We start from the raw sequence: 13501 nt of genomic DNA, 5'->3' as shown, positions 1-13501 counted from the left end.
GAAAGTGTGGGGATGGGCGAGGGAAGGGCATGGAGGGGGATGGCAGGCTTATCTGCCTAAGGCTTCAGAATCGGGGATAGACGTAAGGACACAGAGGCTCTTGAGACTCTTAGTTGCCCATAGAAGAGGCTTTTGGACTGGATGGTTTATGTTGTAGGAATGGCCTAGGGTGCTTGTTTCAGATGTAGGTTCCAGGGTCCCATGCAGTCATGTTGATTGTGCAGAGGAGGTTAGGTCCCAGGAACCTGATTTTGTAACCGTTTGGTGAGCATTCTGTGTCTGGGGAGGCAGAGCTCACGGAAGCACACTTGGTAGCTATCCCCCTGTAAGCTGAACTTCTTCAGCCGGCGTGCGGTGCCTTCTTGATTTGGCCCTTTCTAACCTCTCCATCCCTTTACTTCCTTCTACACTAAAGCCAGTGGAGTGAATTAGATGTGGTTCTCTGAACTCTGTCCCCGTGTAATGCCTCAGAGCCTTCGCTCCTACCGTCTATTAGCCTAGAGTGAGTTGCTTCCCACCAGCCTATGTAGCAAACAAGTAGACCTCTTTCCAGATTTGTCTTCTTTCCCCTCCTCATCTTGGAAAAGTGACCATCCGCTTCTAAAGATTGTTACTGTTTTCACATGCCTGCTACATACATCTGTTATAGCCCCGGTGATCATTTCTAGCATAAACTGGCTTTTTTCTAGTTTATCCCACCCAGTAAACTGAGAGAGAACCCAGGGAATCCGTGGATTCAACTTAGCACCCCAATGACCTCGGTAAATAAGAAAGAAATAAAGGACGGGGGCGCCCGGGTGGCCCAGTGGGTTAAGCCTCTGCCTTCGGCTCAGGTCATGATCTCAGGGTCCTGCGATCAAGCCCCGCATTGGGCTCTCTGCTTAGCAGGGAGCCTGCTTCCTCCTCTCTCTCTGCCTACCTGTGATCTCTGTCTGTCAAATAAATAAATAAAATCTTAAAAAAAAAAAAAGAAAGAAAGAAAGAAGGGACGGAGGGAGGAATGGGGCCAGGGCTGTGTCTCTGGGGGAGACCGCAGGAAATAGAATACACAGTCAGTTCTTAATGTACCTTCTCCAAAGGTAGGGAAATAGACAATGGCTGGGAGAGCAGTACAAAGAAGAAACTTCTAGAGAATGAGATAATAATGCCATTAAACTGTATTATAGCAAAGATCAACAGATCTTCAAATGTAGATGGGCAAGTGGAGATGTTTTAATTAGAATTCTTAAGATTTTCAGTGATAGAAACTCAGGACTAGTTTAGGCAAAAAGAAGAAATGTATTGCATCGAACAGAAGTCAAGGGATGGTAGGATTAAGGGGACGAAACAATGTCATTGGGATCCCTCTTCTCCTCTCTCTGCTTTCCTCAGCACCATGCCATTCTCTGGACAACTCTGGCTTCCCCACTCACTGAGAATATCTTTCTTCCCAGTCCCTCCAGCTAATGTCACAGGATTTCAACTCATTGGGCCAGCTTGGGCCTCATGCCCATCACTGTGCCAGTCACTGTGGTGGGAGTGTGGGGGAAGGACGGGGCTCATCCGAGACCCAGTCATACCTGGGTCTTGGGCCAGGTGGACCTGCATCTAAATGCACAGTAGCGAGTTGGGGGGAGGCCCAGACTCTCAAGGAAAAGTAGGGTGCAAGCACCAGAAAACAGGCGTTGGTGTCAGCAGCTGTCTAGGAGTACTGCAACCTAGCCCTCCATTTTGCATGATAGAAAAGGGAGGCCCAGTGAGAGAGGGGAGGATCTGCCCAAGTCTTCAAGCTAGGCAGTGGACACACAACTCACAAAGATGTCCCAGACCCGCAGTGTGGTCCCCAAAACATGAAGCTGGCATTTCTGAAAGATATAAGCTTTCTGCCTCTATTTCCTTTCCCCATCAGTTCCATTTCCTGAACTAATTAAACTCCCTCTCCTCGAAGATAGCTGTCCCAGAAGAACAAAACCTCAGAATGCAGAGGTATGCACGCACAAGCATGTACCCAGATGGGCTGTGTCTCTTTCTCCCTCTCATCAGTGGAAACTGGCAAAATATAGAGAGAGAGCAAAAGAACATTCCTTCCCTGGAGGTTAAGAGAAAATTCAGCAGTCTGATAAGGTTGTCAGAGACCTTCCTCTCTAGATTAAGGATCTAATGTTAAAACTGCAACTTCAGGGCTCCATGGAGCTCAGGTAAGCTCTTCTCTGCACCTTCAGAGTGGATGGGGAGACACCCACTTCTACTCTGAACTTTAAAATCTCTCTTATTTCTCAGTAGACTCTTTGTCATAACTGCAGAGGGAAACTTTTTCTTACAGCCCCTCTTCTAAGAAACTCCATCTGGCAAAAGAAAAATAAATAGTAATAATACCTCCCATTTTTGGAACCCTTTAGAGTTGTCAAGGCACGTCTGCGTCCAATAACTCACCGTCTCAACAAACCCAGCAGCAGGTCCCTCACTCCTGTGGGAAGCAGAGTGACTTCCCAAAACCACCACAAGGTGGCCAGGTAGAGGTCCAAGGACATGTTTTCAATATTCTTCTTGCTGGAACCATTTTGGCTTGCTTTCCTGTGACCCAGAGAGGAGAGGAGATAGTGGGAGAGAAGCTGAGAACGAAGGCAGGGCTGAGTGAACTGGGCTTAAGCTCTGGCTTGGTCATTGGTGAGCTTTCGAATCTACGTGGACTTCATTAGCCTGTTTCCTAGTCGTTCAGAAGGGAGCAGCCGCTCTAGAACTCATAGGTTTCCTGAAAATCAGAGAATGTAATTGCAAATGATTAGGGATTTACAAAACACCACTTATGTGCAAGCAGACGAGACGACGATTGCGGATGGTTTTATGCAGCGGATAGGATGTTCGGGACCACAGAGATTCAAGCGTATTTAATTTTCTGTAATGTTTCTATAACTGAATTTCATTTCTGCTCTGTTCTGTCCATTGGTAGTGGAAACATACTTCTAGTTCAACTTAGGTTTTCTGCTTCCTACCTCTTCCTGAATGTCTACGTTCAAAGGAGGCCGATGTACATCTAAGCACGGCAGTAAGAGGAGGTTTGGCCCCGGGCCACTGCCTGTGAATTCTAGTGCCTGCTGTCTTGTCTGGCACTTGTCCATCACTCTCTTTCCTTTATGGTATTGTGCCAAGACCTCTCTGTTCCCAGGTGATTTATAGGCATGTGGTGAATCCTGGCTTCTGCTGCCTTGCTCTCTGCATCCCCATCATAAGGTCGTTTGAGGCCAGCTGGCTCTATCTATCAGGTAGATCTCCTGCCCTACTGAGGCCATCAGCTCTTCTCTGAGGCCATCAACTCTTCTCTGTCACACTGAGGGCCTGGGGATCTGAGGGGAGCTAGCCGAAGACCTCTTGATGTAGGTAGACCATGAAGCCACTTGTGGTTGGCTACTGTCACGCCAAGGAAGAGCACCTGATGCTTGCCATCCGACAGATGCTGTCTGGCAATGAGGCAGAGACACTCTTTCTTTCCAATCCCTCAGACACATTCGACTTTCTATAGCCTCTCATCCTCTTCAGCCACCCTGTGGACAAGACTGGTGCGAACAGAGCATAGGATCTCTTTTAAGGACATTCTCCAGCGTCTGCAAGACGCAAATCTGGTTTGATTTTCAACATTCTTCTCTTCCCAAGCTCAACTGATCCTTAGCTCTGGGGGATGGGAGGTGAGGGGTGGAGAAGCCAGTTCTCTTAACACATCACAAATTTTCCATGACTATTATTATCATTATATTTTAACTTCAATTTAGACCTCAACTTCTGAACCTCCAAATTAAAAAAAAAAAAAAATTGGCTTGGTGTTGGCTTGGTTTTCTGGGTCTTCTGTGGTAAGCTTTCCCTGGGATACTGCGGTCCTCGGGTTTATAGTTCACACTTGATGTGTGGCGTAGGCAGAATAATAGCTCCCACGAGAAATTCTACCTCCTTTTTTTTTTTTTTTAAGATTTTATTTATTTATTTCACAGAGAGAGACACAATGAGAGAGAGAACACAAGCAGGGTTAGTGGGAGAAGGAGAAGCAGGCTTCTCACTGTGCAGGGAGCCCGATGCAGGCCTCGATCCCAGGACCCTGCCCACATGACCCAAGTCGAAGGCTGAGGCTTAACAACTGAACCATCCAGGAGCCCTGGAATTCCACATCTTAATGCCTGTGACCTGTGAATATTTTACCTTACACGACAAAGGTGAAAACTAAATTTGCATATGGAATTAAGGTTGCTAATAAGCCAATTTTTAAAGAGGGAGATTGTCCTGAATTATCAGTGTGAGCCCAGTGTAATCACAGGGTCCTTTAATGTGGAAGAGGGAGACAGCAGAGGAATTCAGGGCCATGCAACGTTGCTACCCTTGAAGAGGGAGGAGGCGGGTTACAAGCTAAGGAAATTCTGTAACACTTGGAGGGCAAGCAAATGGATTCACCCCTAAAGCCTCCAGAAAGTAATGAAACCCTGCCAATACCTTGATTTTAGCCAAGTGATAATTTTGCTAGACTTCTAACCTGTAGAACCGTAAGCTAATAAATGTGTGTTGTTTTAAACCACCAAGTCCGTGGTCATCTGTTACAGCAGCGATAGGAAATTAATGCAGGGTGAACAGTAATACGGGGAGGGAGGGTGATCCAAGAGATACCATATAAAGAATTACCTTGTTATTTAGATTTTCAGTTATTTCCAGGGAGACCCTCCCCTCCTGACTGGGGATGGCGGAAGTCACCGTGACTGAAGCATCAGAAGGGGGAGGAAGCCTCGTGCTCCCCTTCAATGTGCTAAACAGGAAAGATTGTTATCTATTAGAAATGGCATAAATCTGGCAAGCATAACGATGTCAGCAAGGCACAGTTTGAAAAGTAAGCTGTGTTTCCATTTATTCTGTGTAGCAGTATAAACATGGCGAAATTGTAATCAAGATAGAGGACAAAACCAAAGAAAACTGTAGATATTTCGTCATCATATCGTGTGGAGGACACTTTCGCCATCTCTGTGTCGCTGCTGCCCCCTGAAGCATTCGGCTCATGCTGTTCCTTTGCGTTCCCCCATCCCCCTCCCACCGCCCCCCCACCCTGGGTTGGGAAGTGACTTTTTGATGGAGTCGGTCTCGGACAATCAGGTGATCAAAATCTGTTCTCAGTCCCTTTTGAAAGAACAATTCACAGCTCACCTTCCTTTTTCCAATGTTTTGCTCACATTTCGTGCGTCGGGAACATGGGAAGGATTCATTCCGCTGGGTGACTTGTCTCTGATTCACGACAGGTGGGCCGTCTGAAGCTAGAAGGTGTCTTTCAAGAGGGTCCCTTCACTTACCCAGAAGGGGCTGGAATGGCTGGGAGTTGACCCTTGGCCGTGCTGGAGCACAGCTTAGTGGGGGCTGTCAACTAGAGTGCCTGCCCATGGCCTCTCCATTTGGCTGGACTTTTCAGGCCACAGAGGCTAGGTTTGCAAAGGGAACATCCCAGGATCAAGTATTCCAAGAGCACAGGCAGAAGCTGCTAGCCTCCATAGCACCTAGCCTCAGAAGTCCCAGGATATCATGTCTACCACTTTCTACATGTCAGGCAAGTCCTTAAAGTCAGTGTGGATTCAAGGAGAGGGACCTGGACTTCAACTGTGGATGAAAAGGCTAGCAGAGAAGGCGTGGCCCTCTTTAATCTTTCCTTGACCTACAGCAGGGACACTCAGGCTGAGGCTCTTGGAGCAGGAAGGCACCCTAGAGATCTGATCAGGCCAGCACCTCTCCCATTGTACAGACAGAAAAGCAAAGACCTTAAAAGATGCAGAAATGGGTCAAGTGCATGGAGGGAAGCAGTGACAGAATCAAGGTTTGATCCTAAGACTCCCTCCTCCCTGTTGAACCTGCTGAGGTACTGGCCTTAGAGCATCGGCTTTGCTACTGCAATGGTCCGGAGATTTCATTAGCAGCTGTCCTGTGTCCAGCGCCGTGAATGGCATAGGGGGTGCCTGAACAAGAGCCCCAGTGTGTTTTATAAGGTAGCTGAGAAGACGAGAGGAGCTTTAGTAAGACTGCCGTGTGACCTTGGGCAAGTCCCCCCAACCCTGCATGAGGATATCTCACAAGGTAGGTGTGAGAGCAGAGGGAAGGGGGCTGGGGTAGGAGAGGGGGATGCTCACGAACACCGCACCCCAGTGCACACACGTTCCTGGCAGTCAGTGCTGCTAAGTCTTCCCCTAGATGGGCATTGCTGTATCCGTGTGATGAAGGACAAAGCCTAGTACTGTCAGAATGCCGGCCCGCACGGTGACCTGTGTGAGGACGTGATTCTGAGTGCTGAGCTCGTTTTAAACAATGTAATTCTCTCAGCTGCCCTGTGAGCTAGGTTGTACGATTATCTTTACTCGACACTTGAGAAAAACTGAACGGCCTGGGAGGAAGAGGGGGATATGTGGAGAAGCACAGAGAAAGGAGGGTGGGGAGGAGGGCAGGTGCCAGACCGTCCAGAGCCTTCATAGAAAGTTAGGACTGAGGGAGGTGCGGGGATTTGCACGCTGGTGAGATCCTAGCGAGGGGTGGCGTCTTTTAGGATGTGGGTCTACTGTCAGTCCCCAGCCCTCCCTTTGAATTCCAGACCCCTCCTGCTCTGCCCCACCCCCTAGAAATCACCCAGCCGTATTCCGCTTCTCCCTCTCATGCTTTTTCCATTTTGACCTAAAAAGCCATCTGGCCTCCCAGATATTAGGAAGAACTGCAGACCCCTGATGGTCACGAGATGCTGAGCGGCAACCAAAAATGCTGCCTTGTTTTAGGTCAAGATGAATCAGGGTAGGAATGACCACTTATGACAGGCCAGGCACCTCCTTGGCACCAATCAGAAGGAGGCAGAAACTAGAATCATACAGGGAGAGAGGGGCTGCTTCTCCCCGTTTCTCATCCTTCTCCCCCGCTTTAATGACTCAGTTGGGCTGTGATTAAAAGAAATGAAACTCAAGAAGGGTGGGGAAGGCATGGAGGGAGAATCAGCTGACTGAGAAATCACTTTGGAGCCCAGCCCAGGCTCTGCTGACCAGGGGAAGCCTGAGCCCGTGTGCTTGGCATTCTGCCCTCTGGACAGCGAGAAAGGCCAAGCCACAGAGGGGTCTGGCCCCTGGAGAGTGGTTTTTCCTCCCCAAACTAGTTTGATGTCCAGACTAGGAGGAATGATGCTTGCCACCTTTTTTCTCTTAAAAATTTTTACAAATATGCAAAGTCAGGGGGCAACATATCTTTATGGGAACTCAGTCTTTTTCAAGGGTAGATTATCTCCTATACTGTGTCCCCATCAAAGTACCCTCTGATCAAACAGGTCCAGAGACTGAGAATTCCCTATATGCCCCTTCATCAGTAATATTGGTCCTGATAGTATCATTGAAAGCATGAGTTGGTTGATGCTATTGATAAATGAATTAGTGCTATCAATAATATCAGTCATATTACTGACAGGGATACATATCAAGAGTTTTTGAGAGCTGATTCCATGTCAGTCCCTAAGATAAATGTTTGAAATGCATCATCCCATTAGATCCTTACCGCAAGCTTATGAGGTGAGCCCTGTTGTTACTTCTGCTTTGTCCACGAGGAAACAGGTTTATTTATTTTTAATTTATTTTTAAAGATTTTATTTATATGACAGAGAGAGCCACAAGCAGGGGGAGCAGCAGAGGGAGAGGGAGAAGCAGGCTCTCTGCAGAGCAGGGAGCCTGATGCAGGGCTTGATCCCAGGACCCGGAGATCATGACCTGAGCTGAAGGCAGCCGCTTAACCGACGGAGCCACCCAGGCGCCCCAATGAGGAAACAGATTTGGAAAGAATGAGAAACTTGCCCAAGGCCAACCAGCGAGATAAACGCAGAGCAGAAATCCATCCCAGGTGTATCTCCAAAGCCTATGCCCTTACCTCCTCAGATGGCAGCTTCTGGAAACTGAGGATCATTCCCAAAAGCGAAAGTCCTCGACGTCAGGGAGCATTGAGGAAGGGAACACTTCCTTCTCCCTATCCTTTTTTCAATGTCCAAGATTTCTTCTTCTTCCTCTGTATCCAAGAGAGCTGCAGGAAGATAAAAAAGAATGAGTACTGGCGGAGGGGGTAGGATAGTCAGAAAAGGAGAATGCAACTGTGCCTGTTGACTCAGAGCCTGCTCAGACGGATCAAACTTTAGGGTGTGAAAAGGAAGGGAGTTGCCCCTCGGGGAGCCGGCTGGGAGCGGAGCCTTTGCCTCTTTCCTCTGTGAACTCCCAACGTGCCCCTCCTCCCTTCTGAGGGGGTGGTGGTGGGACTTGGGGTTTCCTAGATTATAATGTGTGGCTTTCTCGTAAAGCTTCTGCACCTTTTTATGATATTAAATATTTTATTCTTCCGGTGACATTTGAAGCCTTCTCTACTCTTCTCCCCTCATTTTATTTCTTTGGGACCCAGATTTGCTGGGTCTGATGGTATTTCTGGTAAGCTGGTTTTATTGTGTGGAAGTCGTTATCTGTTAAAGTCAGGGAGCAGCCCTTGCCCTTCTAAGGGAATGGGTTTTACCCTTTGATTCCTGGAAGAATGGCTGGGGTGGGGGAGAGGAGAAGAGCCCCAGAGGTAGGGGGGTGAGAGGGCAGGGCGGGTAGTAGAATGGGAGCTGCAGCCCTGGTTTGGCCACCTGTTAGCTGCAGGAGGGGAGCAAATCTCTTTAGGGAAGGTGGTGGCCATTTGGAGAGACTGTGCTGGAGCGGGAAAGGGAGCTTCAGACCCGCCTGCCTGGGGAGGGGCCAGTGGAATGCTGAGCTTCTTGTCAGTGTCCGAAATCCTGACCTTGGGATATATGTGCTCTGAGGGCAGATTTCTAGCGCGCTGGAAGCGTCTGAGGTTTGGGAAGGGTGGCTTGGGGTGGAGGGTGAGGCTTAACTCCTCGTTTGGTGGGAAAGCAAATATATAGGGGGAACAGTTCTCCATGCTTTTGCTTCCCTTCCAAATGGTGTCCTTGTGAGAGTGTTTACTCCCACCGCGACCCCTACCTTCAAGGGGTTAGTAAAGTGTTGAAGAGCACAGTTTCTGGCCTCAGACAGACCTGGGCCCAAATCCGCTCTGTCCCTCATTAGCCCCGTGACCTGGGGACAATTCAACCTCTGAGTCTCAAGCTTCTATTGAGTAAAATGGGGCTTATCATACCCGCCGCAGCTGCTCTGGGCACTAACTGGGATAATGCGTTCACAGCGGGTCAGCGCCTGGCCCTGAGTAGGCACAGAGCACAGTTGCTACTACTATTACCGGATATTTCCCGTGGGGATGATGGGGATGATGAGAGCTGAGATGGGCGGGTGGTCGCTCTGTTCCGGAGCCTCTGATGTGGGTCTCGTTATTACCCCTTTCTTACAGATGGGAGAACTGAGGCAGAGTGAACCTGGGCGCCTCACTCAGGGTCACAGAGCTTCTGAGTTCTAGAACGGGGAGTCGAAGCGAAGCAGCCTGGTGCCAGGACCCTCTGCCCTTAGAGCCCCGTCTTCATTATTTGCTCTGGTTGCCTAGTATTTCACGGAAAGAATGTTCTGTCGCTGACTTTATCTGATTGGTGGGCATTTTGAGGGCTTTCAGCTTTAATCTATGATAAACAGTGTTGCTCCGAGCATCTTTGGGCAGAAGGCTGCTTTGTGTTCTGAGTTAGTTCTTCTGCACTGATTCCCAGAAGTCTGTGAGGACGGTTTTCAAATTCTATGATTTGGGCGAAGGCGTGGGATGGATTAAAATAAAGAGAGGCAGGACCGTCTCTAGTTTTCAGGACTACCCCTGATTCAGGGGTGCCGGTTTTCTTCCATGATGCAGCTCTTATAGTTCAAGGGCAGGCTAGGGTGTTGGGCTGAAAGTGTACCCTAGGGGAGGGGAGTGAGCAAATAAAAATGGTGCCTCAGGGCGTTGAGCGGAATGTGTGCAGGATGCGTGTGGGAGAGAACACAAATACAGAGGAGCGGGCAGGTAGAAGGAAGCGAGCGGGCGGGACTGGTGCCTCCTTCAGGACACCAGCAGGTGGGGGACTGTGACCACAAAGGTCCCAATGGCTGTGCCCCCCCACCTGTGAAGAACCACTCCCTGGCTGTTGGAATGCTGATAGTTAGACACATTTGTCCTAGCTCTGAAATGAAAACCTGAAATAATTCTGTTCATCTTAATTGTGGTGGTAGAACTGTCTCAATTTATAAGGTCTTCTCCCTGTCAGGTCTTCAATCCTCCTTTAATTTTTGTTTGTTTGTTTGTCCTAAATAGCTCAGGCTCTTTATAAACTAAAATAAAACAAAGGGATACTCTGCTGAAATATATAAAGAAAAAACACAAACCACTGTCCTCTTTCTTGTTCACTTTGGTCTCTCTATATCTTTCTATAGATTTTCCTCCATGCATATGCAAATCTAAATAAGAATTTATATCCGTAAGTTTAAAAATAGAAGCATAAAATGCATACAGTAGTTGTGTTTCCTTGAGGCAACTTTCTGTGTCAGAACTGCATGTCTTTATACAAACTTTTCCCTTTTTTCAAGACAACTGGCTTTTTAACTTGATCTTAACCGTATGTAAACCTCCTTCCTTCTGTCAAAGATGAAGATGAATAAATTGAAGCCAAAAAGCACAGGAGCTATGCTTGGCTCAACCTAAGTGTCCTAAACCCCAGGCTACGAATCTGTCTTCCACACAGTGTAATATCCTTTTTTTAATTTTTATCATAGGTCTTGGGGTAAGTAGACAAGAAATTATGTCATCAGCATCATTATTATTAATCTGAAAAGTTAATCTTTTCCCTGGGTTCTCCAGCTTCTCCCTGAGCCCTGCCTTGTACATCTTCACCACCAGCCCAGATACTCTTGGAGGCTGTAGAGGTCATCCAGGAATGAGAAATAGTCAGCTTGGAGCCCAGGCCACCAGCCTCAATCTTGAAACCTTGTAGCCTTGGGGTATCAAACAGTAAGAAGGGTTCCTAAAGCCCTCACTAGCCCATTTCTTCTCACTGAGAAGATAGCATCTGAATAGTATTATACACATTCCTAGGACAGCGGGCTAGTTCATCAGAATTCTTCCAGTGCAAAGAGCGGACTTGGCCGTGAGACAGAGTTGGGTTCACATCCCGTCCCTGTCGCCGGGAAACTGTGTGACTGTGGGTAACAGCTAAATGTGCCTGAGTCTCTGTTGCATTGTCCATAAACTGGGAATGAGCCCCATACCTTAGGGTATGGGCCAAGCCCAGTGGGTATAGGCAGGCATGAGCTGGACCCAATTCTGGAACCTTCCTTTCCAGGGCCAGTTCCTATAGGTAGAGAGGAGCTTGGTGAGCTAGGAAACAGGGTCCAATGGGTGCTTGCTTTTTGACACAACCTGACAGTTCTCCAGTTCTCAGTGGGCAGTAACTCTGGGGACAGTCCAGCTGAACTTGTACACAGCGCACCTAGAGATAGCATCAGATCCCATAAGTCAAAGGGTCAGTCCTACAAGACTGCCCCTCCAACTTCAGAGGCCAATCACAGCTTGTCACCTGTACTTCTTGACTGACCAGGTATAGTTTGGAGGTTTCCATGACCCTCTCCTTGGATTCTGTGCATTTGCTAGAGTGGCTCGCAGAGCTGAGAGAAACATTGCCTTTTGTTTACCATTTTATTGTAAAGGATAGAGATGAACAACCAGGTGAAGGGGTACATAGGACAAGGGAAAGGGAAAGAAGCATGATATTCTTGAACCTCTATGTGTTCACTACCTGGGAAGTTCTCCCAACTCTATCCCTTTGGGTTTTTTTGGAGACTTTATTTACATAGGTGTAATTGATTAAATCATTGGCCATTGACAGATGGTGCAACCTCCAGCCACTATCTTCTTACTGGATCCCAAAGGTTCCAACCCTCTAATCACATGGTTGGTTCTCCTGGCAACGAGCACCCCAACCTTAAGTTCTTTCCAAAAATCACCTCATTAACATAAACTCAGGTATGATTGAAAGGAGTTTCTTACAAATATCAAGAAACCTTATTAGCTCTTATCACTTAAGGAAATTCCAAGGGTTTTAGGAACTCTGTCTAGAAGTAAGAATAAAGATAAAATATCTGTGTGTCTTATTATAAATCACAATATCACCCACAGGATCTTTTTCTGGATTTCATTGATCTTCGAGAATTTTTCTTACCATCCACATGGGGAAAAGTCATTCTAGAAGCCCACTGTCAAGGGGATGATACAGACCTAGGTAATAAAATGACCCTGTTCATCAACCTGGCTCTGCTCACTGTGTATTCTTACTTAAACCCCTTAAGCCTTCTAAAAACGACAAGTGTTGAACTTGATTTTTTCTGGGCTCCTTCTTTCCCTGCGACATCCCACAAGTCAAAGCTCTACTTGGGTCTCGAGAGGGAAGACCCTGAAGATGAGCTTCTATGGCAGTCAATGGGGCTTGTGCTCTCCCCACCCCTGTGTCCCCTGAGAGCTCTTCTTTCCTACACAGTAAACCTTGGGGAGAAGACGGAGTTCTCCAGATGGTGGGATTTCAGGCAGAAGCATTGTAACCAACCCCCGTGATTTTGTAGTTGCCTTGTTTAGATAATGAGGCATTTCAACTGAAAACTGACTTTTCCTTTTTCAATTATAAAGTTATTATATATACACATAAGCATGTTTAGAAGGCAGAGAAGGAGGAAGAAAGGAAAATATCACCCAGAGTCATGGCATCTCCAATGACCACCATTTTAAAGTATTGGTATCTCCTTTTAGTAGTTTTCCCATGTGATATATATTTACCAGTTTTATTGTGGAGTATCAAATACATGTAGAAAAATGTGTAAAGACATCACAAGCAGTCTCATCAGTAGTAAATATGGGATGCCTATCCATCATCACCCGGGTCAAGAATTAGAAGATTGCCTGCATTCCAGAAGCCTTTTTCTTAACACACCCACTGTGACTCTATTTCCCATTTTAGCACTTTTTCCCCTTCCAGAAGTAGCCACAACCTTGACTTTTATGATAATCATGCCCCTTCTCTGTTCTATATAGTTTCTCTGGGTATATGTACATAGAACAACAATTTTATTTTATTTTTGCTTTTTAGTGGCGGATTCTCTGACATTCAGCACATTTCATTAAGCTAGCTAAAAACCCGTCTTCCCTTTTGGTTGAAGCAAAAACTGGTTATCAGCTGGTCCACAGCTTTATTCAAATCTAAGCTGGATTCACAATGCTACACGTGAGTTCCTAATGTGGTTGAACTTCTGTTAGACCCCAAAGTCACAGGAGTGAATGCTGTCATCACTGACAAAGAGCTCGGTCTATTTACCCAGCCAGAAATTGATACTTCGGGTCCCACCACCCAGAATCACACGTGGATGCCTCTTTTCAGCACATATACAGAGTAAACTCCTTTCCGAATGATTCCCTCTGGTGTAGACTCAGGCCTGGGCTGGGCTGCCTCTTCCTGTCCTTTGAGTTTTTGGCACCTACAGGAGTATAATTTTTTTTTTTTTTTTCCCCAGCTGGTCCAAACCTTGCAGGCTTTTTCTAAAGCATATTTTTA

General features: G+C 47.1%; 1 protein-coding gene across 4 annotated transcripts in view; it reads left to right on the top strand.

Moving 5' to 3' along the window:
* The window catches only part of ASTN2 (astrotactin 2), a gene marked incomplete at its 5' end in the record, with an annotated part of 861701 nt that overhangs the window by 504793 nt on the left and 343407 nt on the right, over positions 1-13501 (top strand). The window lies entirely within an intron of this gene.

Source organism: Martes martes, assembly GCF_963455335.1.
Source record: "Martes martes genome assembly, chromosome: 12".
Taxonomy (NCBI): Eukaryota; Metazoa; Chordata; class Mammalia; order Carnivora; family Mustelidae; genus Martes; species Martes martes.
Note: the sequence above shows the minus strand (reverse complement) of the source record. Positions and strands in the feature narration are given on the sequence as shown.